Raw genomic sequence first — 26,666 nt, 5'->3', positions numbered from 1 at the left:
TCTCTCAATCTCTTCCATTTCAAGAGCAGGCTCCTTAGAAAGATCAAACTCATCATTCATACTCAGCTTCAATGTTAATTAATTTTAATTAATTGACTCTGTGACTTTGTAGCTCACCACTGAATGGAGGCCAAGCCTGTTAGTTGCAAAACTCTGTATGATCTCTCTTCTGTGGCTGAAAATTATTCTCCTAAACCAGAGGATATGTTACCAACAATACTACCAGGCAGATGCCTATTGATTTGAGAGGCTCCATAACTACAGTGTCTCATGGACCTTCTTCTTTGTCTTCTAAAATTTACTTTTTTTTTTAAACTAAAGATGGACTTGTCATTATAAAACATTTTTTCTTTTTCCTTCCCCTCCCCCTCTTCCAAGTAATTTCTTAGTCTAGAAGAAACTATTCAAAATCTGTTAAATTCAAAATCTGACAGTTAGGTTCAGTCTTTTGAAGGCAAATCTAAAGTGTCACAAACAAAAAGACTTTCTGGTATCTGCAATCCTAGCTGATTATTTCAGCTGATTGTGAAAATAGGAAAAATAATCTTTATAGAAATTACTTGAAAGAATAAATTTGCTTTGTATGTGCTAGAACCTATCTGGAATTAAACTCCTAAGATATCCATTCTCTAAAGAAAACTGGCCTGAACTAGTTATCTCCTCCCTAGCACCTTTTTAAAATACAGAACATTATGCTACTTGTCACAGAGAGTTTATTTGTGAAATATTTATTCCATTTCCTCCGGATTATTTCACAATCTCTAAAAAAAGTAGTCATGCAACATTATTTCAGCTAATACAAATCTGCAAATTCCTGCTGTATTTCATTTTATCAAGTAAACATTCCTTGACTTTCTCTCTCCTGTCACACACTCCAGCAGCTGTGTCCTTGATGAATCTGGATAGAAATTAGTTTAGATCTGATAGCATTCATCTTCTTTGCTAATTTTAAACTTTTTCTTCTCAATTCAAACTTCTCCTCATTCAGCTATTCCTGATACCCATTTATTGGCAAATACAGTAGTCCTCGAGTCCCCGACAGCTGGCAATATGAATTATACCTATTTATCCTAGAAATGGGTCAGCACTGCAGAATTTAAGACTGGTTGAAAAACAGACAGAGATGCCAGAGGTGACTGTGAGAAGAAGTGCGGTAAGCACTAAGCACTTGAATTTCCAGACAATTAATCAATTAATGTTACTGTTAGTCAGTAGTATCTTAATAAACATATTTTTCTAAGCTTAGTAAAATAAAATTCAGTTCAGAAATTCTCTACATGCACAGATAATTCTAATGCTCCTACTTTTTAACAGCTAGGTCTATACTTCATATACTCAATAACCTTCTACCCTCTCGCTTATAATCCTATGCCATGCAGTATAGTCACCCATCATCTGAAACTAACGAACATTAGTTTTTAAGTTCATGGTTGAAAACAGCATGGCATTGTCTTTATCACAGATTATCAGTCTGTTAAAATTTCTCTTGTGTGCTGACACTTATTTCAATAATAGATATGGAACATTTCTTGTTTCCTAAATGTTTAATATGGACTGACTACTCAAAGGTGCTATCTTGTGAAATCATTTGGTTTTACATATTTCAATGTTTAAAAAAATCCCTATTTTAATTTTTGAGTAAGGTTATAATGAAAATTCCTCCACTCGGCCACAGATGCACCTGCAAAATTCCACTGAAGTATTAAAGATTCCAAATTAATTTCTTTCACTAGCATGATAGACAGTTATGATGGAAAAAGGGTATGAAGCTTTCCTTACACCGATGGAGAGAGCTTTCCTCATATTAGGTGAAAGGATGGAGAGAAGTTCTGGGGTTATACACCATTATTCTCCATACCAGTGGCAAACAGACTAAGAACAACAGCTCAAGGCTTTGTGGCTCCCTTTTGTTTCAGAAAAGCCTATTTCACTGGAAGGAATTGCCCATATGGTTTTATTAAGCTATGCTGGCATGGGGCTAAGCACAGTCAGAAAAGTCACCGTATGGAGATGCTAAACAATCTGATGAAGGACACTGATTTGTGGTTACAGCCTAGATCAGGTATTTCTTTTTCTTTTCAGATTTTTCTTTTTTTTTTTTAGAAAATTCCTTAATTCTACCTCTTATGGTAAGAAATGAAATGAAGGGCAATTATCTTTTGAATTTTTTTTAAATAGAAAACAAAATATGTCCAAAGTGTAGCAATACCATATGCTTCTCCACATCTTACTCTTCTGTTCTTACTATTTACAAGAATGTACATACGAAAAAGTGTACTATTTATTATGGAAATTAAATTTATCTATACGGAAAAAAAAAACAACAAAAAAATAGTGTCCCAGAAATATTGAAACTTTATAATGAATAATCCACTACTAAAGTTGAAGTATACTGAGGAAATGCAAAAGTTTTTTATATTTTTTCCTCTTTTCCTACAAGAAATAAAACATATAATTACTAGAACCTGCAACCACACTGGAGCTGCCACAGACACAGATATATAAAAAATTCCAAAGAAAAAGTTGCTACTGTAAAACTGTACATTTTGTTATTATAATCCATCCAACAAAAAAAATCCCAGTTAATTTATGAATGTTGGCTTCTTCTTGATCAGTATTAAATCTGAATATAATAAAAAGGCATCATAACTGCCATAATTTTGTTAAAATAAATTCAACTCAGGGCCAAGTCTCCTGGCATATGTTTATGCTATGTATTGCAGGCAGATGTAAGCACACTCTGCCTACCCTCTGAGCCTGAAAAAAAGAAGCTATATAACTGCAGTACCATGATGTGGTGACTACATTAATAAACCCTGCTGAGAGGCAGCTTTATTTGTGAAGACTTGCTGCTGTGCTAACACAGTTGCACAGTTTTCTTTTAGCTCAGAGCTCACACAGAATAATCCCAGATGTACAGTATAAACATACCAATGGTTTAAATTCACCCCCCAAAAAATATCTCCGCATTTTTATAATCATGATATACTAGAACCTGTAATCAGCTTGGAGATGTTACATGTATAATTCCACCAACCAACTGCTATTCCTACTGAAATGATGTCATTTGTAGAAAACTCACTGACATGAGATACATAATCATATTAAAGCAGATCTGTCTCCAAGCTTTATCTTGCTGCAATTTATCAAGGTATTATTATATTCCTACTTATCAGGAAAAGTCATTGTCATTTTAATACAGTACTGAGAATGAGGCATATTTAATACACACATAAAGATTATGATAGGCTGCAAAAATATTTATTAATATCAAATATATTTTATAATTAGTGCTGACTACTTTTCCAGACGTTGCAGTAGACACATGTTGTTGTTGTTTCTAGGAAGTCATCTCATTGCCATTTAAAATTATCAGAAATTATTATACACATACAAAGAGAAGCACATACACATTTCTATAACTGATTTGAGATATACATACTTTATTTTAAGCAGAAGAACAACCCAACCCACCAAATCTTCAAAGTTTCAACTACGACATTTTTTAACATACTAAAAAGAGGGATAAAAGAGCTAAGAACTCCTTCCTCCAAAATGCCCAATAAAAAGGTTTGGAGGTTTGTTGCCTCCTTTTTTGTTTATTATTTTCTTTTCTGCTGGCAGGAATCTTCTAACACACTCTCTAAAACAGAGGCCTTATAATGTTCAATGTAAAAATTATAGATTTCATGTCAGCCCTTTAAAACAAATGCTAACCTGTACAACGCAGTGATGTTGAGCCAATTTCACCTCCGAAACCCAGTTGCAAACCAGTGCACACTAAGTGAGTTCTTTCTTATCTTACCCCTAACTATCTCTGGAATATTTCCTTTCTGCATGAACATTCTCACTAGATAAAGAAATGCTGTTTACCATAATATAGAATTTAACATGTATGGACTACATTATCATTCATCATGCACCAATTAAAACCATTTTTTCTGGTTTATTATTGGTCTCTAATGCTATTAGATGAAGACAATGTATTTCTCAAAAAGTTGACAAGTGCATATTCTTTGGCAACAGTGAAAGCTGTCATACACTCGGTGGTTTCAGTTTTCTTTCAAAATTATGCTGGAAGAAACACTTCTGCAATGCCTTGGGAAAAAATAAAATAGAAGTATGAACATCTGCTGACATTGATTCTGTGAATCTGAAACTTTATAAAACCATAGATGGGATGCATTTGACGAGCATTTTTCTGGAACACTTTCAGACTTAAGCAAACAACATCTGTTAATATTGATTTTTGGGTTACATTGAAACTTTCAGAAGAATTACAATCAGCGGGTGATTGAAAAGTGTTGCCATATATGTTAGAAGATCAAATACTAAACAAAGGTTTAAAGAGTCCGTTTCTCTTTAGCTTCATTAATAATCTAAAGTCATTCCCCTCTAGAAGAAAATAAAAAGAATAAAGATGAGAAAAACATTTGCTTTATTTAACACAGTAAAAGATCAGGGAACAAAATTAACATATATGAAAGTTGGTGAAAATGTCTGAAGCAAAATTTTTCAGTTTTACATCTGACATAAACATTTTGAAAGCTACATTATAATAAAAAAGAAATAAGTAAGTCCACAGAATCATCGTAATAGCTGAAGAATCCTGTTTTGAAAAGACTTCTCGCAATAAAATTCCCCAATACTCTTAGCTTTTGAATCATTAACAAAATAAAGCAGCACGTTCACAAATCGTAACAAGAGGATTTTAAATTCCCTTTGTTGGCGAACATACCAGTCCTTGTTTACTGATGCCAAAGGTATCTTTATGTTTGAACTTTTCTATTTTTCTTTTAAGTGACATTTTCCTCTACTAGTGAACTTCTTGTGAAATGATCAATTCACTCAGTGGTCTTTGATTGAGTAAATAATTCAGTACAATTAAAGTACACACTGAAATGTAAGCATGATTTTTTTTTTTTCATATTTCACTTTTATAGTGCTTAGTTAACTCCAGTTCTCTTGCAGCCACTGGGCATTCACATATTTGGTATTTTATGCAATGTTAGTAGTATACAAAACACTACGGAACAGCAGATGTCATGGGAAATACATCAGTCTTGTACAATCTTGTACAAAAATCAGTTCTACAATATAACATAGTTTTTAAGAAACTGTTTTCAGATGAAACTGGACTTGCCAGTTATTAAACAGAATTAAATCTCCTTTCCATGACCAAGGTAAGAATCACATAGAAGAATGTATTCTTCTGCCAAGCTCCTACATCTCTTCCAGTCACAGATTAGGCCTGGATATGAACAGATAATGGTACTAATGAATCAACTTCAGCTAGAGGTCATACAACTTCACATACGCTATCAAGTTTTGCCAAAAGTCTTCTGAATGCTGCCACCTGTCTAAAAATTAAGTTGTTTATTCACAGAAAATAATTCAGAGCACAGAGTATTCAATTTTATAAATTTGTTTTCACTCAAGTTTATGCTGCTTCTCTGTCCTACAGAAATTCTATTTGCACTTGAGAGATTTCTTGAAGTCAAATCCCAACCATATGGAGGTAGCAGTCAGTTCTATTTATCTTTCACACCATATGAAGTACCACCAGCTAGTCCAGTATCTTGCTGGTAAATCTAAGCAAGACATGGGTAATGTTAGTAGTCAGAAAGAAACACTTGACAGCACTGCATGCTTCCTTCAGTGGTGAACATCTGTTTGCAAACCACCAAACTACTATGAAAAAATTAAGGATTTCTTGTTGATGCTGATAGTAGCCATGTAGCTTGGGCTACTACGTATATATATACACATATGAACACCTTGTATGCGGTGTGTTCAAATATGTTTTAACTATCTCTATCTCATTACACAATACATATTTTCCTAACTCCTGACAATTTTATTACACGTAATTTATAACTCCTTTCTTGTTTAGAATTTATTTATCTTTAGATTTCTTCAGTCCAAAACAACATATTAGGGTTTCTAGACACCAGCCTTAAGAGAAGCTGCAGCTGGTATCGAGCATCTTATCTGTCCTGGACTGGGTAGAAGAGAGCTGCCTGCTTTCTCCCAGGAGAGCCAGGCCTTCCTTGACAGCTGGCCAGCAGCTGCAAACTGGTGTGCCACCACATCTTTGTGCTGAGAAAGCTCATCTCTTTCAGGACCTAACATAAAAAAAGATTCATCAACTCTTAGTATGCTACAAAAGAGTCTTATGCCAGGAGTTACAGACATTTATATGAGGAAAGATAATTGAAATAAACACATATTTTAAAGGAAAATTTTCATTCCATCACCAAAAGACATTTCAAAGTGCTGATTTTTGAATAAAAGTCAGAATGAAGGTCCTGCATTGAATGCTGGGAGACGCTCAGATAATAGAGGCACAGAGCATGATGTAAAATCTAAGAGATATAAAAGAGAAATGGCAGTTCTTAAGTATTTCTGGAAATGCTTTCATGGTTTATAGTTCAGAGTGGCTCTGGCCATAGTCCAGAGTGCTTCTGAGGATCAAAGAGTCAACCTGGCACCCACCATTCTTCTATTCTTCAAACATAACATCAATCAGTAACCAAACAACACTCCTATTTTATAGGCATACCTTTACAATACAACCATTGCACAGGGGGTACTCTCCAAATTAAATGCCTTCATGTTAAGTGAGTTATAATGAAAACTGTAGACAAGAAAGAAAAAAAAAGCACCTACACTCATGGCATTTTACAGTGAGAACATAATGAGGCCAGGAGTATTCAAAAGACAGTGAAAACAACCAGGCAGAAAAATCCTAGCCACTGAGCAAAGCCCAATGCACTGCGATGCCTTCAACAAAATATTATATATATTTATATGTACTCCCACCTGTATATATACACTTATATGTATACCTATATAAATAGAAACCTATATATATACACACACCTCTCTATATAGAGAAAGCTGTATATACATTTTCAGACAAGAAGAACGTTCCATGCTGTAAAACATAAATAAAATGAGAGAATGAAGTAAACACTCCATGAGACAACACTTTGTGCCTTCCCTCTCACACTTGGTTCCAAGGAGATTGACCTATTGGTCTAGACACCATAAAAAATTGAAAGGAACAGCCACAGAAAACAAAAGCTTTCCCCTGTTTGATCTTCTGCTTCTAACTTAGAGTATTCATACATTTCAAAATGGAGAATTTAATACTAATTACTATGTTAGAACTAGGATTGCATTTTTAAGCTAAAATTAATGTGATTCAAAGCTGACCTTCAGAATACAGCATTCTGCATTTAAACTGTGGATCTTATCTAAAGGGAAGTACATCTTTTCTCAGTTGAAATCTTGATCAAACTAAAGCCAAAAAGAATGTCTGTTTACTTAAACTACTTCAATATGTTTAATTACATTTGCTTAGTCTTTTATGGAAATTAGTAGAACAATGTAGTCTAAAAAAACAGGACATCAAACTGTTTTGTGCACTTCATATTAAAGGGCTTCCTATTTGGCTCAAGAGCAGTTGGAAGTCTTATTTTATTAGGCTTCTTGGAGATTAATTAAAACACTTTTTGTCACTACTTTTATCTTTCCAAACTACTCAAAGTGATTAAATAAAGACATTGAATAGCTAGTATAAACCTTTTTAACACCAGCATAGGGAATGTACAGCCATGTGTCTTTTCTAAAAGCCATGCACAAATTCCTTTTTTTCCAAGACCTGCTTAAAAAATGTTCAGAGGAATGGTTTTTTTTTTTCTTAAATAACTATTATAAAAGTGGAATCAGTAAGTCATATAACCATTCCTTCTGAGCTATTCACATATACATGTATTTGAAAAGCTTTAGCAATCATTGATTAAAATGTATTTAATATATCAAAATTCATACATACTTTGCTTGGCCTGCTCTCAAACTTGTGCAAAATTGGCCAGTCCCTGAAAAAAAAGTTGTATGTTTTGACACTGAGTAGTGTTTAGCCAGATCAGGGTGTGTGTGTGCGCGTAACTGAATTTGTTCCATGTTCTTTTAGGTAGCATCAGATTGCCATTTATTTACTAATGTAGTACCCATGCACATAGAGCAAAAGATAATGGGCTAAAAGGTAAAGAGTGATCTTGCTTAGGTAGGGAAGTTAATTTTAGTTGCCTGTAATTTCTACTGTTCAATAAGGACTAATTTTGATTCCCATTTCCCTTAAAGAGACTTAGAAAACTTACAAAGGTCTGAACCTTTGTGCCTCGATAATGCCTGGATATTCATGTGAATCACCTTTTTAGAAGGACTTAATAACCTCTAAGGTTGACATATTTAATGATATAGTTATCAATTTTAATTAGGGGAAAACTACCGGTAGCAGAAAAGGTCAAGAAATTCCTTTAGATTGTTTTGGAATTTAAAAATTACTGTTTTATTTTATTATAAGCTTCCTTTAGTTTACTTACTTAGAATATACAGTACAACCAAATAAAAGATTAAAACATTATCTAAATTACTACTGCTGTCATCTTATAGTCAAAGATTTCCACTTACTAACCTGAAACTTCTCTCCTCTTTTTTTTTTTTCAGTCGGAGACTTTCTGAATTAGTGAGTTTGTCCTACCTGGCATGAAGACATATGCTGATAACTTAATCCTTCCCCAGACAGAATTCTTGTCATTTGCACAGCTCTACTCAAAAGTTAAGCAGGAGAAATGCAACTGGCATTTAGATTCATACCGAGGGCATTGTGTTAACTGTCACTGAGATTAATACAACCTGCAAAAGGCATTGTGGTAGCTGGCAGTTAGATTTATATAGTGCACTTAATGAAGATATACAGTGTGTTTAAATGCTCCTGGACATTGCTTCCCTTGCTCCTCTCTCAAGTTTCCCAAAAAGTAGAGCTTGCCTATTATTTGAAACTGATACATCTTTCATAAAAAAAATTGAACCACATGCCCTCTCCAAATATTTATTCTGTTTTCTGTGCCTGTTGGCATCTGCATACTGAATATATGCATCCATTGTATTGTTTCTAATTCCATTGAATCGTCCTCTCCATTCTCTTTAAGCAATACTCTAAAAATCCTCGCTGCTTAAGCTCAGTGAAACCCTGTATTCAATTGGAAGGCATCTGGCAGTTTGCAGTGAGAGGACTTTGTAACCTCGCAGCTAATAATTTCCCTGCAGAGTCTCGGTGTCTCTAGGCAGAGTTCTACTGAGATACGTAAAAACAGTTTAGAGATGTTACATCAAATAGTCTGAAATAACAGTACATTCACAGATTCCCATTGTAAAGTTCCTGGGTATTTCAGGGACTTGAGAAACATGAAATACCTTCTATATTGAGTTCAGCATACATGGAAAAGCTAAACGCATAAAGTGCTTGTATGTGTGCGATGCACTCTGCCTAAAAAAGCATCAAGATCTCAGAGTGCTAATTATACAACACTACACATTAATATGTCTTGATAAACATGTGAAATAATTTCCATCAAATGGTAAAAATTCCCCTCAGAACCATTGCTTCAGGTTTTCTGCAATGTTAGGCAGGTGCCACCTTGCAGATTATATTTTCTTCATATTTCCATGACAGATAAGAACAAGAAACATATCCTTAAAAAAACATGAAGAACAACAGAGAAAATTTGTTAATACACTGATGTGGGTCTAACACAACTGTGGAAGTCACTGTCTTCATATATATACTTTGAGAAAGTACAGCAAGAATGAGTTTGTGTAATAAAAATTAAATTAAAGATTCTGTAATTTCTACTCACTAAGAGTTCTCAGAATGCTTTATGAACATTATTTGTGTCTTATAATATCCTTGATTATACCAATTTTTCTACTGCGTAAGAAAAAAAGAAAAGTTGAAGTCGAGCCTTAAACCTTGGTGTCCAGAGGTCTACATTTAGACACTCCCTAAGTGACTTGAGTTTTAAAAATGTTGAAATGCAAAGGGAGTGTTGGTGCAGATCTAGGCAACCTAACTGAATTTTTTATTGCTCTGACAGTTTTAAATTCATTGAACCTTATTTAAAAAGGTAATTTTTGTTTCTCAGTTCTTCTCAAGACCATGTTCTTCTGCTTTAAATACAACACTCCCTGAAATACCTTCACCACTCACAATGCCTTTCTTAACATTTCATTGAACTGTGCTTTTGGAAAAACCAAGGAAAGAGACTTCAATTGTTTTTCTAACAAGGTCTGTTTTATGCTACTAGATACTTTCCTGCATTACTGCACATCAGCTATTATTGAAATTTCCGATTATATGTTACCCAGGTAAGGCTATTCTTCCTCAATCATTTTCTAATTCTAACACTCACAGGTAAGAGGTTTTGGGGTTGAAAATTCCTTTTGAGTAGGTACGCCATTTAATTCTACAGTGTGGTAATTTTAGCATCAGCATTTCAAGCTCTTGAAGGACCTATCACCAAGTGATGGTATTTTGAGAACTAAGTATCAGATCAACTTTCAATGGATTTATTTATTTTTTTCTTTTCTATCTTCCTGATTATTATTGGCTGATTTAAAAGGTTGCTGCTATTTTGGTAAATAAGCATTTGCATCTATCGAGGACAAATCACCTAGCAAATGTAAACAGATGAATATACAAGCAAAGCAGCAGGTTCATAAAGGAGCAATGCCAATACTAACAGAAAAAAATAAACAAATACCATCAACAAAATACAGACTAGCTCCAACAAAAGCTTTTGTTATAAATGGATGACATGTATATAGTGTGTGAAGTACAGTTTATCAACTATTTTAAATAACTTTTAGTACATGAAGCCTACTGCTTCATTGCAATTTTTTCCAGACTTAGTCTCCCCTTTCTCTTGCAAATGACAAATACATAATAAATACCCTTCAAAACATTTTGAAAAAACTACCTTTGCAGACAGCTAACGGGGTCCTCTCCTACCTAGAATCTTCTTAAAGCTTTACCGGTTGCTTTTGTGCTTTACATTTAAGGGAATTATGGCTCTTATGTATAAGGAAGGGAGAAGATTAATATGTTAATTAACTACATTGCATTTTTATAAAATATTTATTTTAGTCACTATTATGAAAAAGACAAAAGTCAGTCAAGTATGGCATGTCTGAAAAACAACAGCCATTTTTTCATTTATTTTTGACATAATTGATATGAAATTCTATTTACCTTTCACTTACCAATACTATCTTTAATGAAACTACTACTTTCAGTATCAGTAAAACTTTTATCAAAACACACAGAAATTGTGAAAAAAAGTCTGACATATTTCTGAGTATTATATTAATCAGCAACAATTTCTTACTGTTGCTGCTTCTTCTCTGAACTTCAGAATTAAACTTACCTGTGTATCACCTAGCCAATATTTTATTTCCTAATTATAATTTCAATGTTCTTTTCTAGTATAAGACATCTCTGACTTTTAATGTAGTTAGAAAAATGGGTGTGTTACTTTACATTAGGTATGCATCATGTATTTGACTGACTTGTCTGAGCTGTATTTGGTCGGGTTTTTGTGGTTTTTTGTTTTGTTTTAATAGAAAAATGTCATTCTGCAGACTAATAAATGTGATCAAATTTGAGGTGCTTAATCACATTTCAAAATTCTTCAGTGACGAATCAGCATCTTAGTAATTCATAAAATACTTTGTACATTTTAGAAGAGAAATTGCATTTTAATCAGTGGATGAATGAAGCTAAGAGAGAAATGGAGGGAAAGTGATTCCCTTCTCCCAAACTGCATTTTTTACCTTCCAGTTTGAGCTTCCTATTTCTTTGCTTTCCGCTCAAGATTTGTTTTTTATGCCGCACTACCGAAATTAGTTAAAACTGGCAGATTCTTAGTCACTAAAACTATTTTAATGACCAGAGGACGTACACTTATGAAAAGGAAACTAATTATTGGAAATTTTCTGAGATTAATTCCTTTAGAATCACACAGGAAATTACTCATATTTTAATATTTTCTCCATTCAAGAATACGAAAATTCCTTTGTCTAAAAAAGCCATAGTGTATGTGACATGTATGTCTGAGTGAATGTAAAATAATCTCTGTCTATGTATCTCTGCAATAAGATATCTGGACATAACCTATCCACCAGGTTAAGATGAACCAACCAGACATCCTCAGTGCCACTCCCACTACAAAACAGAGCTAACTGGACTGCACAATATGATTCCAAGGAAGTCCACATATCACATACAACGAATTTTAAGAAAGGAAAAAAAAAACAAACCAGAAAATGATACTGACTTCTTTATGATTCCAGGTCTAAAAGCACTAAAAAAAATTGTAATCAAGATTCCTCCTTCCTGATCAGAGTGGACGAGAAAAGTCCCCTGTGGGCAGGCTGATCTATGGTACAGAGTCTTTTCTTGCCACACCCTTACATTAACTCATGCTATTGCCATAACTCCAGAATTGGTAGGGAGAGTCTATCAGCTAAATTATTCATTATCTATCAAACCCAGCAATATACAAAAGTAATTAGTTCCCTGCTGAATGCTTTAAGTAGGAGGAGAACATATTGAGTTGGTATCTCTTATTTCAAATATTGATCCACTCACCAAGCCTAACTGTAAGTAAATAGTCATGCAGAAACTAGAAGCGTTATCTCCGTATCAGCCATAATTCCTCAAGAAAATGTAACGTATTCCCTTGCAGAAAGGCAAAAACATAATCAGATGTAAAAATTGGACTCCTGTGTTACTGATGTAAAGCAATGACTTCAGACAAAACAAACCTGAAGAATTATCAAAACTCCTTTTTATATTTTCCTGAAGGGTATTTCATGTCAGCCATAAGTTCTTATTAAAATTCACTTTTTAGATTATGATATTTGAGTATTCACTTATAATTTATCATCTTTTTCATGGAGATGCATGATTAATGAAAGGAAACTGAAAGGTAATTGAAAAGTACTAATAAAATTTAATATATTATATCTGTTATTTTTAATTTTCCCAAGTCCCTTATCACTTAAATGAGGTCTCTTTAAATGACCACAAGATGAATATTATGGGCTTCAACCCCTATCAGTGATTTCAAAAGGAGCAGGGCCTTACATATGTAGAAGTCCTGTCAATTACCTTTTCTGCCGCTGTTTTTTGCCCGAGTCCTTTATTATTTGATCTCAATCTTTCTCACAATGCAAGATTAAAAACCAAAAAGCCTATTTATGTGAAAAGCAATACTTGGCTCGTTTAACATAAGAAACCAAATGGATTTGGAAGTAGTTCTGCTTACATAAGCCGGGGCCAAATTAACTTATTACTTAGTGTGCATTTGTACCAGTTCATTTTATTCAGACAACTAAATCCTGTCTCTTATTCCTGTGGAATTATGCATACCAAAGTGTGTGTGCAAACCGTATACAAGTGGAAGTGGAAGGGATGCATGGAAACAGAAAAGATACTAAGCTGTGTGTTCTCCCCCTATATCAAAGATGGCTCAGCACGATGAACTGCTTTATTTCCAACCAGAGCACTATGAATGACTGTAACGCATCTTTGAAGATATTACAAAAATAACACTCTTGTGTTTTTAATTTTTCAAAGGTCATTCCCTTTAGAAATATGCGAACTTCTATAAATGACAAACAGTGCCTAACGATGAAGAACCAGAGAGGAACAGCCAGCTGGCTTATTGATATTCAAAGCTGACTCAAAAGACAGCCTTGTAACAAAGGGAAAGGAATACATAGCATAAGGATGACACATGGGTTCAACTGGTAAAACACACATCAAAGAATATCCTGGGTACAAAAAGGAACTGTTTAATTAGCAGCTTTAAGAAGACTGACCATTTGCATACTGAACAACAACTGAGTTATCTGTGTTCTGAACAAAGGCATTTGGATCTGAGTGGTCTGGGATAATACATGTATTATGTATCTGCAAATTATGCATTAATACACAAGTCTGAGTCAAAAATGCTCGATGTTTGCTCACAGAAACGTGTTTCCTTAATCAGTGGAGTTCAGAGACCTTTTACTATAATTGACCTACCAATGAGTTTGGTGGACAGACACAATTCTGATGTAAGAGCAAATCTTCCCTAATTAAGGCTATGGGGCTAAAGGAGGTAGCAGCAAAATGTAGTTAGTGCTCTTTTTTTCTTCTTTTTTTTTCTTTCTTTATACATACTTGCTATAATAATACAGATGCCGGGGAAGAATAGCTCAACAAGCATTGATAAATCCTTCCCTTTATTCCAGCTGAATTACTTCCATTTTATTTTAGTATCACCATGTGTGAAATCTCAATAGCTGAACAACTTGTTTCTGAAACCTTATTTGTCCCATGGTTCTTCTAAAATCTGAGGTTGATGTTGAGAATTAGCTTCATATTACAGGGTTTGAAATGTATATGTGCAACTGGTGCAATCCAGATGCAATTCCATACAAGCTACTGCAAACCCAATAATGAGCTTCTCAGTGATATGAAGATTCAACTGTCAGTTCAAAGCTTTCATTTCTGAGCTATTCCATTTGCTAGAAAAAAAGAACATTTGGAACAATGTTTGTAAGCTGAATGATGAAGTATCCTGAGGGATCTGAGCAAAAGCAGTTAAGAAAGAAACCATCTAAAGAAGAACTTGTGTCATTTGCAATGACGGCACAGCAATGCAGATCTCCAATATATTTTTACTTCCACAATTAACACCACACAGCTCTTCTATATCGCTTATTATCATTAAATTTCAAAGCACTTTACAACGTCCACTGTCACCAACCATCAAACCCACAAACCTAATTGTTCATTAGTAGTGACTATGATGTTTATGTAATGCTTTGGCAGGGAAATTTCTTCCACATAATACTTGTGGCTACATCTATACTAGTTAATTATACCATTCCCAGGCAATAAAATATGGTCCTGTATATTGTTAAAATAATCCAGGGAATGTTTCTGACCTAGGCCATTTTTCATTCTCCCAAATAATTCCCAAGCCTAAACTGGGAGCTGAAGCTTTCTGGTGATGACTCCCAAAAGGGCATTCACATGCAGCCACCCTGTCTTGGCAGGTAGGAGACTTTATTAGCACGGGCTTGATTTGTGCCAATTGGCCTCAGTGTCTGGGAATCTTCCCAAGCATGTTTCATTTGCTCGTGTCAATAGCCTGAGAGACCGAGAATTTATTAAACAATTTGGCCATTTTATGAAACCTTGTACTTCAGTGGCAAGACAAAAGCTGGGTGGGGGAACAAAGAAATAATATTTTGGACATCTCAAACTCTTGGAAAAAGTGAAATGAAAACTTAATAAAGTGTTACACATTAGCTTAATATTACCTATTTAAAAACTGAATATTTAACATTTGGTCTTCTTTCTCTGAAGTTTTAGGTTTTGGTTAAAGGGTAATTTGATCACTATTGTCAATCAGGTCTAAAGTACTTTCCTTTTCCAAACGAAGTGATAGATGAAAGATGAGCTTTTAAGAGTATTAAACACCTGAAAAAATTGGTAAATGCTATTAAAACAGAAATGTGCAAATTATAGTTTCACCTCTTGTGATGCTTTAGATTTTTACACTGGAAAAATAAACAAATAAATACGTTTGACTCCCTACACACTGAAGATACCTATTAGAGCTTAAATTACAATGTCCTGAAGAAACTTTTGTAGAACACTGCTTTGTTTTGCTGTAGTTTTCCTAGGAGTATCAAGTTTGTCAGGATTTTTCATGATTTAGGAAGTTACAAACAGTTGAGTCTATGTTTACAGAATTTAACAAACTCTGCTAACTTTTCTTAGGTAGCTGGGTAGATGCCCATTGTCAGCTTGAGGGGACTCAACACCGTACCCTTTTCACATTCCAGGCACCAGCCTACGTGACATAAGAGACTTGTGCGTTGTGAGAATCTCTCTTTTTAAGAGGTTACAGAAAGGTTAAGTGGGTTACAGAAAGAACGTTCCCACATGAATACTCAAACCCCCATGATTCTCATTGCCTCACTCTTAATTTTATACCAAGCAAAACAGATTCTCAGATGCCTATCACTGAATAACATAAACCTTACTGGTTTAAAAACTCTCTGGGAAGGGGAAACACAAGTGGCCAATCTTATTATATTGTACGAACCAAAACCAATTCTCTTATTTTCTAACTGAGTACCCTAACTACTGAACTATTTGATGAGAGGAATATCTCTTTCTGCCTGGCAGCTTTCTGAATGTATCCTTTTATCTCCTTCGATTTTCTTACAAGTGCTCAAAAATATAACAATCCATTACATGGCTAATGAAACATTTGTTAATGAAAAAAAGGTATTAAAAAATACAAGAAGCAAAAACATACTGAAAAAAATAATTTCAGTTTGACAAAATTTTTCTACCAATTTCTGGATTCAGGTATCAAAAAATATATATAAATAATTAACTATTTATAGAGTTCTAGATAAGAAAAATGCTCTATGTGTCTCTTCTCAAAAAACACTTTCACCTCAAAAAAGAAAAAGAGCAAACCAGAACCACAGGACCAACACAGGAGGACACTGTGAAGTATATTAACAACTTATTTTTTGAAACAGAAGAGGATCATTTAGTTTTTTGGGTTTCAATCTAGCTGAACACAATCAGCAAGTGCCCAACCTCTAAATCTCTGTTTCATAGTGAATTGCTATTTGGTACAGATTCAACAGGAACAAGAGCAAAGTGTGCCTTGAAGACAGAGGGGGAAGTAGGGTGGATCTAAACCATGTTTTTTAATGTTTGCATGAAGCCAAAACTGGACTCCAAGTACTGCAAAGTAAAGAGTTTTTTTCTCCTTCTTACCACTCAGTTTTAAATCCAGTGCACGTTTTTAAAAGCATTTGAAGTGACAAAAGAATTAAACTTCCTCTCAAAGAAGTAATAAAGACAGAAGTTAAGTTTTAAAGGAAATGGGTTTTTAATAACTTTAACCTCCAGAAAAACACAACTAGAAATCCTCAATAAGATTAAAATCATGAAGCACACCTGTTTTTTTCTTTTCTTTTTTAATTTCAAGAATAATTTTTACTTTACAGCATTGATCCCCAAAATAACTGCTAACGTGTGGTTGTGAAATAAATGAACTTGTATCATCTGCTTTGATTTAAATATTGATTCTTTGTAATGTATGAGAACAGCTGCTTTTTTGAATTTGTTTCCATCTTCCTTATTACTAAAAAGATCACCAGTTTATCTATGGGATTTTGATGCTTAAATAGCATTTCAACTAGACAATCTAATGAACTCAGTCAGAAAAGATTTATTCACTGAAGTTTGAGGAAAATACAATCTAGATTTCCAAACACTGACTTAACAAAACATGACTTTGGGAAGTTACTTGATCTTATAGTAGAGAAAATTGCCTATACCTGTAATTCTGAAACCAGAGTGTATAATTACATTGATAAATGAATGGAACGGGTGAAAAAAAGCTCTTTACCTAACTAGAAAAAGTGTTTAAAATCAAAAATTGGAAAGCAAAATTATTTCACATTACAGTCCAACAAAGAACTGATGCCTTCAAAAGATTAAGAGACAGAATCTGCCTCCCTTGTATTAGGACTCCACAGAAAATAATGAATAATTATTTTAGATAGGGCTGTAACAAGACACTTCTCAGCTTCTCAGGTGAAAGGCAAGTGAAACATGGTGCTTAGAAGTGGGAAGAGATGCCTCTTCCCTTAAATCTTCTCCACAACAACTATGACTAATTTCATAAGTAAATCTGATTATTTTTATGTATACTAAGGGCAGTTTTATCTCATCTGTAAATTAGGCATTTAAGCAAAGCTGGTTTCCAAGGTTTCCAGACTTCATATTCTCTCAAACATCCACCTTCATATGAAATGCATAGCTGGAAAAGTTCCTTCTCCTCTCTTTACAAGGAAGACTGGATGGCTTTTAAACAGTTCTGGTGAGATAAATCCCATCAGTTTGTATGGTGACACATTAAAAAATCAAAATTATTTCGAACATAATCTTTTTCTCTGAGTAAACCAGGTGTAGGTTGGAGATATGTTTTTGTCTCAGCTTTGTCTATCTTGAATTAAAATTCTAAATATTGCATCTCATGCATCATTTTCATATCAATCAGCAAGACTAGATAAAGGCAAGGTTCCTTGACACTCCATTGTCTTTCTTAGAGTTGTACCTCAAGTTAGCTAAATTCAGACGGCTCAATCAAACACAATTTTTTTTTCAAAGTGAACTAAAGGTTTAAGTCACTTGTCCTCATATGTCCTCTCTCCAGCTACATTGTAGGCTATACCTACAGAACTTTTGTCTACCTCAGTAAATTATGCCAAAGGCAGGATATGAATGTAAAATGCTGTTGGCATATCAATATACAACTCAGGCGAGATGTTATTCTCTGATGTGTATTCCTTCTTCTAACATGCATCAGTCTGGAAGCAGCTGAAGTAACATTGAAAATTCTAGTTATTTCAGAATAAAAATATCCAAATAGGCACTTTCCAGTGCAGTTACTATAGTAACTGTGAGAGTGGGAAATTAATTCTAGCTCTCTAACAAGAGTCAAGAATAACCACTTTCCATTACACATGCATAACGATAAAACTATGTTAGTTCACATAAAATAGTAATTATGAAAATTATTTTTTCATGAAGTGGATTTTTATTTTTAAAAGAGATTTTGAGCAAGCAAGCAGAACCAAACTGTAAAAATACTCTGCACAGTGAGCTAGTTATGTTACCAAAACTCTTGAAAAAGTATTATTTTTTTAAATCTCAGACTGAAAGCACGTTTTTGGCAGTACCTCTCTTTCTTGCTTTCTTCGGTGCCTACAGATTCTAGGAAACATGAAGTGTAAATGATCTATAAATTTCTACATGGTGCCACACATATCTCAATGTATACACAAGTACAACTTCCAAAAGATCTGAGTAAGCAAGAAATGCATCATCTAACTCTCAGCTGGCAAATATTTTGTCAGGTAAGAGTTAAGAGCATTGAATTGCACCATGCAGATTTATAATGCTTCTGCTGGGTATAGTCCCAGTAGCTGTTCCACAGTCAGTGGGCTTTATATGGTGTGGTATGTTTAGAGCAAACCTTCTGCTTTTTATTTTCCTTTCATTTTTACTTTGCTGCCTGAGTGCTTTCTCTCTGAAACAAGGAAAAGGCATCCACATGAACTGTCTGCAAATCCTTGCAGCTTAATTGCCGTCATCTGGGGACTTGTTATTGTTAGATTTAATAGACATTGGGGTGTTCTCTACTGAGACCTTTAATGTGTTTGGGGCCTTAGAGATCTCTGAAGAAAAATGGAACTTATGGAGAGAAAGTCAATGGTCCACTGACTAAGGAAAATCATGCACCTGCTAAAGAACATCTTTCATATAATATTATACCACGGTTTCTGGGTCCTAAAGGACCAGGGATGACAGAACTAATTTAAACCTTTTAGTCTTGCTAATCTATAAGATGATGCACAGTGGTAATAAACTTATAATTGTTTGTAAAGTGACATAGAGGAATATTTTATTACACATAGTTACGCATTCTTAACATACAGAGTTGCTGATTATAAGGGTGGGTTTTTTAATAGCAAAGAAGTAATTCATAGAGGATTCTAGATTAGTGGTTCAATACTTTAGGTGTCGATTTTTAAGGAAGTATACCATTAACTCTATTTGTATCACATTTTCCTCTCTAAAGATTCACAGATCACTGTAAAAAAGACAGTTATTACTTTCCCAGATTGAAAGTTGGTTTCGCAGGAATTTTTCCAGGTGCAGCACCGACCCTGTGATATAAACCTAGATATAAGTGAGGCTTGAGTCCTGTCTTCTAGCAGAGATGTTTCAAGCAATCCAGATTGGAGATAAAGATGTATCAAACTGAAGACTGCACTCTGTGCATGTGGAACCTGTACGAAAAGTGCCTTCTGACTTGGCAGGAACGTTCTTATTAGTTCATGGAGGCAAGCGGCTGAGAAATCTAGTTTAACTTAATGAAGCTTTTTTCTATTCATATGTCAGGTTTCGTTCTTTATAATCCGGAGTTTGACGTGTATTTTGGTTTTCTGATATCTTAATCTGCCCCAAATCAACCAAGAAACATTGAAAAACTACGGAGAAACTCTGTTCTTGTGAGGTTATCAGCCTGATTTCCAACCTAGTGATGTTCAGCTGAACAGCCAGTTTGGAAAGCTTACCCATAGCAAGCGTTTTGAGTTTTATACATTACTTCTATTTTGTAATAAACTATTCTGCCTGGAAGGAATTACAGAAAGCTACTACTGAATTAATCATTCTGTGCTCTGTAGTCAAAAAACAGCTATTAAAAATTTTGTCCTTTTAGCCAAATAGTTGGCTTGTTTACATAGTCAAATAAAATAGAATTTAAAAGGTTAAAACAAAAAGCAACCACAAATACAAGAAGGAAACACGGGTATGGAATGAAGAGATGTTTTTCAGATGAGAGAAAGAAGCAGATGGAAAGCTGATGAGGCAAAGAAATGCCAACCTGGGACTTTATCAAGCCATCCAGGTGGCAAAGCAAAGTGTTAGAGCTTAATTCCACAAGATACTGAGAAATTCTTGAGATTTTATGTTCCCCGATCCTCCCTACAGATGAAATATTACAGCAGGCAATTAATTTGTACACTGCTCTTTATCAATAGCTTGTTAGGAGAAATAAAATACAAGAACTTTTTGAGAAGCTGAATTTCTTTTAGAGTACCTTTGGAGATAGCTTTTGAAAACTCCATAGAAAGGAGGCTTGTTTTCGACACATTCAGGAAATTAATCTCAGCTGTATTCTAATAGCCCTGATGTGTAAATATACTAGTTCCATTCCAGAAGTGAAAATAACTTGTAAAACTACAGCTTTGATAAAGCTCCTAGAGCGTCTTAGGTGATAGACAGAAAATAAAGATGTTGGGGACCCTTTTATCTGAAAAGAGATGGTATAACTCTGAAATATTTTGGATATTGGACTGTCATCTTTAGAGAGAACAAGATTTGTTCAAAATGGTGCTGTTGCAAAAATCTTTCTCTGAACTTCCACGTACAAAGATTTGTCAATGCTTAACCACTTTCCTTGATCTGCCACAACTTCCCCCATTTGCATTTGGCCTCCCATGCCTTTATACCTGACAGACTATCATCTGCCTGCACGTACAGACCACAGGAATAGTTGTTTGGACTTTCTTTTCTCCATAATTTTACAATACACTTTTATCCTCACAGCTACTGGTAAGGTCACACAGGTTTAGAGACTCCTAAGTGTGCAATAAAATTGACTATGCAAAGAGCATCAATCTCAATGCATGCAAGATGATCTTGTTCATACAGCAACAAGGGAGAAATGAGTGACAGGTCTCATTTGAAAGGCTATAAAGAAAAGGGAATGGTTAGGAAAAAAACACGCAGAAGGAAAAGCATCTGAATGTTAAGTCGACTTAAAATATTTTAAATAGGATTAAAAGAAAAAAGTATTATAGAAACGAAAGAAAAAAGGATTTGAAAAAATTACTTGTCGTATTTTTATCATCAGATTCTTAACTTACCACCTATGGAAAAACTATGCAAAAGCCAAAAGTGTAATTCTTAGACATTTTGTGAACACTTCAAATTCTACTGAAGCCAATGAGTGGTGAAGGTACCAAGGCACTTCATAAAAATGAGAGTGTTAAAGGCAAAGAATGGAGCAAGACTGGAGTCAATTCTATCAACTCTTTGATGCCTGGTGACAGTCTTCCCAATGTTACACTATATGTAATTATTTCTGTTTAAGTTTATTTCTAAAGTAACAGGTAGCCAAAACCTTTTTTTTTTTTTTGGGGGGGGGGGGGCGCGGGGGGAGGAGGATTTGTCTTTTCACATTTTCCCTTTCTTCTTTTTAGCTCATGCTGAATTAGGAAAATGTCCCTGGGAAATACATCTCTTGGGGAATATGTATTCATTAGTAGTTTAACTGCAATGCCAGCACAGTAGAAACAGCTGCATCTCAGATCTCCCTTAAGAATTGTGTTGTCTTTTGTCCTAAGAGGCTAAGAAAATGCATAGAAAAAGAAGTAGGAAGTATTATAGAAAGGGGCTAGCAAAATTGCAAGCAAATGGAAGATTTCTAACAAAAACTATGACCACTGTGAAATACATATTTAAAATTTGACTCATTTTTTAAACAGAATAAAAATGGTTTTGCCAGTTGTCATGTGTTTTAGAACCATTTATACCATTTATTCTGAAGCAGCATGACATTTCTTTTCCTGACCTGCTGTGAGAAAGGGTTTGAGATGTTACTGCCACAGTTGAAATACGTTGCTGTATTCAGTGAAGATATTCAGCATTATGCCGCACATAATAAGCTTCACCACTCATCTTACAATTAGTCATGTTGACACATTTTTATAAATTAGACCTAGCAATCATTTTCAGATGAGACATTTTCCCTGCAGAAGGAATCCTTCAGCTTTGCGGGAGGCATCAAAAGTCAGGCATTTACTACAACAGAAAGCAATTTCTGTTATGGAAAAGAGAAAGGTGCCTTTTGTACATGCCAAAAGGAAAATGAAATGTGAATCAAATTTATGGTGGCAACAACAAAAGCATTATTTTCTTCAAGTGAAGAGACATTTCACATAACAGAACACTTCTCCTAGGCTAATTGTCCACGTTCTATATATCATGGTATAACCAGAGGTAAAACAAAGCAAAACAAATTCCACCAATGAGTATGGCCCAGATTCTCAGAGGGCATAAAACAGCTTAGTTGCATTAAATGCAAGAGCCACAGCAGCTACTTCGGATATGCAGCTGGTATCACGGAGCCTGAGAAAGAACTAGAAAGGTACAGAATAATACTTCTCCTTCTGTACAAGTCTGTTTTGACTGATGGATTTCTGATGGATTTCCATTAAATATGAAATACTGTGCTAGTTACATATTTTTAACTGCCTGGCAGTTAATTTTACAGTTCTGAGATGAAGACCTGGAGCTCTTCAGTGAAGTATGTAACTACAGCTAAGTAATCTGTCTGGTTAATTATTCCTCTTTTAAACACTGATAAATACAAGTTTAAGAAAGCACTGCTGGCACCTCTTTAAGCAAATATTTTCCATATTTATATTCTTATATACCAAATCTGAAAGAAATTGCCAATTACTACAGAACACCATATGATATTAGTTACAGCACCTCTGTAGAGAAAATATAATTCCTACAATCTGAAAACATTTAAAAATTAGACAGCCACACATCTGAAGACTTTGGATTTGTGAAGGTCAATACACATTTTTCACTGTTTTATTGATATGGTCTGCCACACAAAACCATTACATTTGTCAGTAATGCAGAGGTGTTTTATTCATATTCCACAGTGGATTCCAGCAGGGTCCCTTTTTGCCAAAGGCTGTTTCTTCAAGTCTCAACCACCACACGGAAATCTTCTAAAAAGACTCTAGCTTTACTCTAGCAACTGGTGATAATGACAGGTTCACTGTTAACTGCTTGCTTTGTTCTGTCCTGACCTTGTGGTTGGCTCCAAGAGCTCCACAGAAATCACTGCAGAAATCTTTTCATCAACATGAAGAATTTTATGTGCATTATGAAATGAATAGTGTAGCACTGACGGTACGAGACATCGTCTAGTTTCAGTTTACAGTTAATTTGCAATGCAATTTGTTTAAGGACATTAAAGACATCTATGCATTCAGGTTTGACTGGAGTGTCACCTGGTTTTAAATTTTGTTGTAAAACTTGCAAATACCTGTTATTAACTTCCAATTTTTTGTTGTTCTATTACATCCAATCCCAGAATAATGAATTCTATCCACAGACAGCCCTGCTAGCCAGTTTTACAAGTCTATCAAGATGCCCAAGTATATTTAAACAGCCTGGAGCGTGACAAACTAAATAAAAGGATCAAAGAACTTCAAAGTGTCATAGAACCTCACAAGGCAGATCTGTGCAAAGGTATCAATTCTTACTTTGCAAATATTTGCAAGTAAAAAAGAGATTTCCATGAATTTGTCAAAAGGCAAAAAATGTCACTTCTCCCAGTAAATACAATTTTTCATTACGACAGCAGTAAAAACATAGAGTGGTGTATGTGCTCTGAGCTTTGCATATCTTGTAAAAATGAATGAGATCATTATAGAGAAATCATAGGAAAATAATTATGGAAGTAACAGGATTTTAGTGAGGCTTGTATTTTTTCTTATTTTTATCGCAAACATTTTTTGAACACACAAGTACTGTATTTAAGTAAACTACTGTAATTTCAAAATAACAATATTGAATATTAAAAGCCATGACAAGGGTTAAAGCCTCTCAATAAAAGCAGTAAAATGCACAGATTTCTCCCTCCAGAGATTACAGTGCTAGTATATACCAGGATGGCTCTTCATTCTCAGGCTATATACCTACAATGCATTATTCTTAACAAAGAATAACCAAACACAAAGATATCTGATACAGTGGGATATCAGCTTCAAAAATCACAGGGGAGGGGGAGTTATATTCTGCTACCTCCAGGAACCCAAAGCTTATGGCTTAGTCTTTTTTTATATATGCTTTTTTAATCCTAGAGAAAAAGGTTCAGGTTCCCAGACCTGGTTAAAAAACCCTCTATATTTTTAAGCTGATATCCATACATATATATATACATATATATACATTTCTCTCTCTTTCTCTCTCTCTCTCTCTATATATAGATATATTTCTCTATATATCTATGCACTGCATATAAATTCCTTCTCTCTTTACTTTTCTCCTCTTTTCAGAAAGGCAAATCTGTCTGTTTCAGAGAAAAACAACAATTCAGCACCCTTATTTTATTATTTAAATATACAGCTGTACACTCTGAACCTACTAAGAATAAGTCTATTCTGGAAGTATTTTGGGAGTACAGTGTTTTGGTTATGAATCACAATATGATTAGGTTTTCTTTCAAAAGAAAACTAATATGTAATGGGAATACAGTGCATATATCAATTTGTACACAGATGTATGTACATTATGGAGATGTATTTTAACACAGATATGTGAATGCATACATGACCACAATCACAGAGTCATTTATACCTCTTTATGCCTATTTATTTGTTTTTTCTAATGTAACTTATACACAAAATATATTTGGCATGACTGTGGGCCATGATTAAACTGTTTTATTGGATTATTATTCAACACGTTTATTATCGTGGTGCTAAAATAGTAGTCACTGTGGTCATGTAGATAATTTGTACCTCAAATATAAAGGATTGACACTGTGTAGGGAAAGGGAACAGCAGCCACAACAGAGGGAATGGTGGGCTTGCACAAATGAAATGATTCATTTGAACTTGTGAGTTGAGTTAGCAGGAAATTACGCTACTGGAAAGAAAATTAAATTAGTCATATGGGGGTGAGAAGACATGGGGGGAATGGGAAATTAAGATAAAGAGAGATGTCAAATTACATTGAGCAGAAGGAAGGACTGTAACAACTAGCCAATGTGTAACTCAACTAAAAGAACAGCATTCTCTGAAAAGGTCCATTTGTATCCCCAGTCCCATACTGGGCCAAGACCCAGGCATGTTTTATTTTCCTGTATACCCACAGTCAAGTTTTCATGAAAATGAAATCTCACTGCACTGAATAGGAACCATAGCACTCTTTGGAAAGTACTATCTGCTGTTATTGTTGCTTTCATTCTTACTGCCTGTTTCTCTTCCCTGTGAAGTCTCTAACATGCTTCTTCCTGAAGTTTTCCTTAGGGACATATGATGAGCAAGAGGCTAGGAACAACAAAGGGACATGGCTGTGAGCCATGCCACAAGCTGGCACCTGGCTCACCCAGTGTAGTGCTAATGAAGATACCTGCCTGCCTTGCAGCTGTGTGATAAAATCTGTGTAGCAAGCTTTTGTGGCTATCCTGTAAGCCAGCATCATAGACCCAGCTGGAGAAAATCTATATGGCACACCACTGTGCCATCTCTGTCTATATTCACCTTTACAAAGTATGTAAAATGGGGATATTTCTGCAGAAGTCAGCGTTTACAGGGTCTTGGGAAGATAATTTGCCACGGCTGGGTCCAGCAAGATGTGCCAGGGTAGGGAAATGAGCATCATTTTGTACTGTATGTGTGTGTGTATTTTTACTTATACACTGTTTAATATAATTGGTGAATTTTACACAACATCTTTAAAAGAAAGTTCTTATATTGGAAGAACGCATGAAAAAAAAATCAGTTCAGTGATGGACTAAAAAAAATATGTAAACCCTAAAGTCAAATCAGAGTACATGCAGTTCATGTTTAAGGTTTTGTGTTTAATTCAGCGACTGGGTGGGTGATCCTGTGCAGAGCACTAATCTACTCTCTTGCTACTATAGCTACCATAGTTGTCCCTATTTTTTTTATTTTTTTTTCCCAATTCCAGTTCATCATCCCAAAGTAAATTAAGCTAATTTCTACTGGAAAACAAACAAACAGAAATCATTATAATACAGAAATAACGCATCATGTACATTCAACTTCAGAGTTGGTATATCTCCTTCAAAAAGCCTCATATCAAAACCCTTAAGTATTCATCACTACTGATACAATCTAGGAAAGAGTTCACTATAATACTATGTACATTTGTGATGTGTAACCTTTTAGCAACATATTTTCTATTTTGGGGAAGTTATTGTATTTGTAGTATTTGGTAACCTCCTATTCTTGATTGTTGTTGGTTTTGTACTGAATCCTCTCTTTTTTTGCCCCCTTTTTTTTTTTTAACTTGAACTTATTTTTACCTCTCCTAGTTCACTGTC

The sequence above is a fragment of the Larus michahellis genome, chromosome 9 (assembly GCF_964199755.1).
Source record: "Larus michahellis chromosome 9, bLarMic1.1, whole genome shotgun sequence".
Lineage (NCBI taxonomy): Eukaryota > Metazoa > Chordata > Aves > Charadriiformes > Laridae > Larus > Larus michahellis.
Note: the sequence above shows the minus strand (reverse complement) of the source record.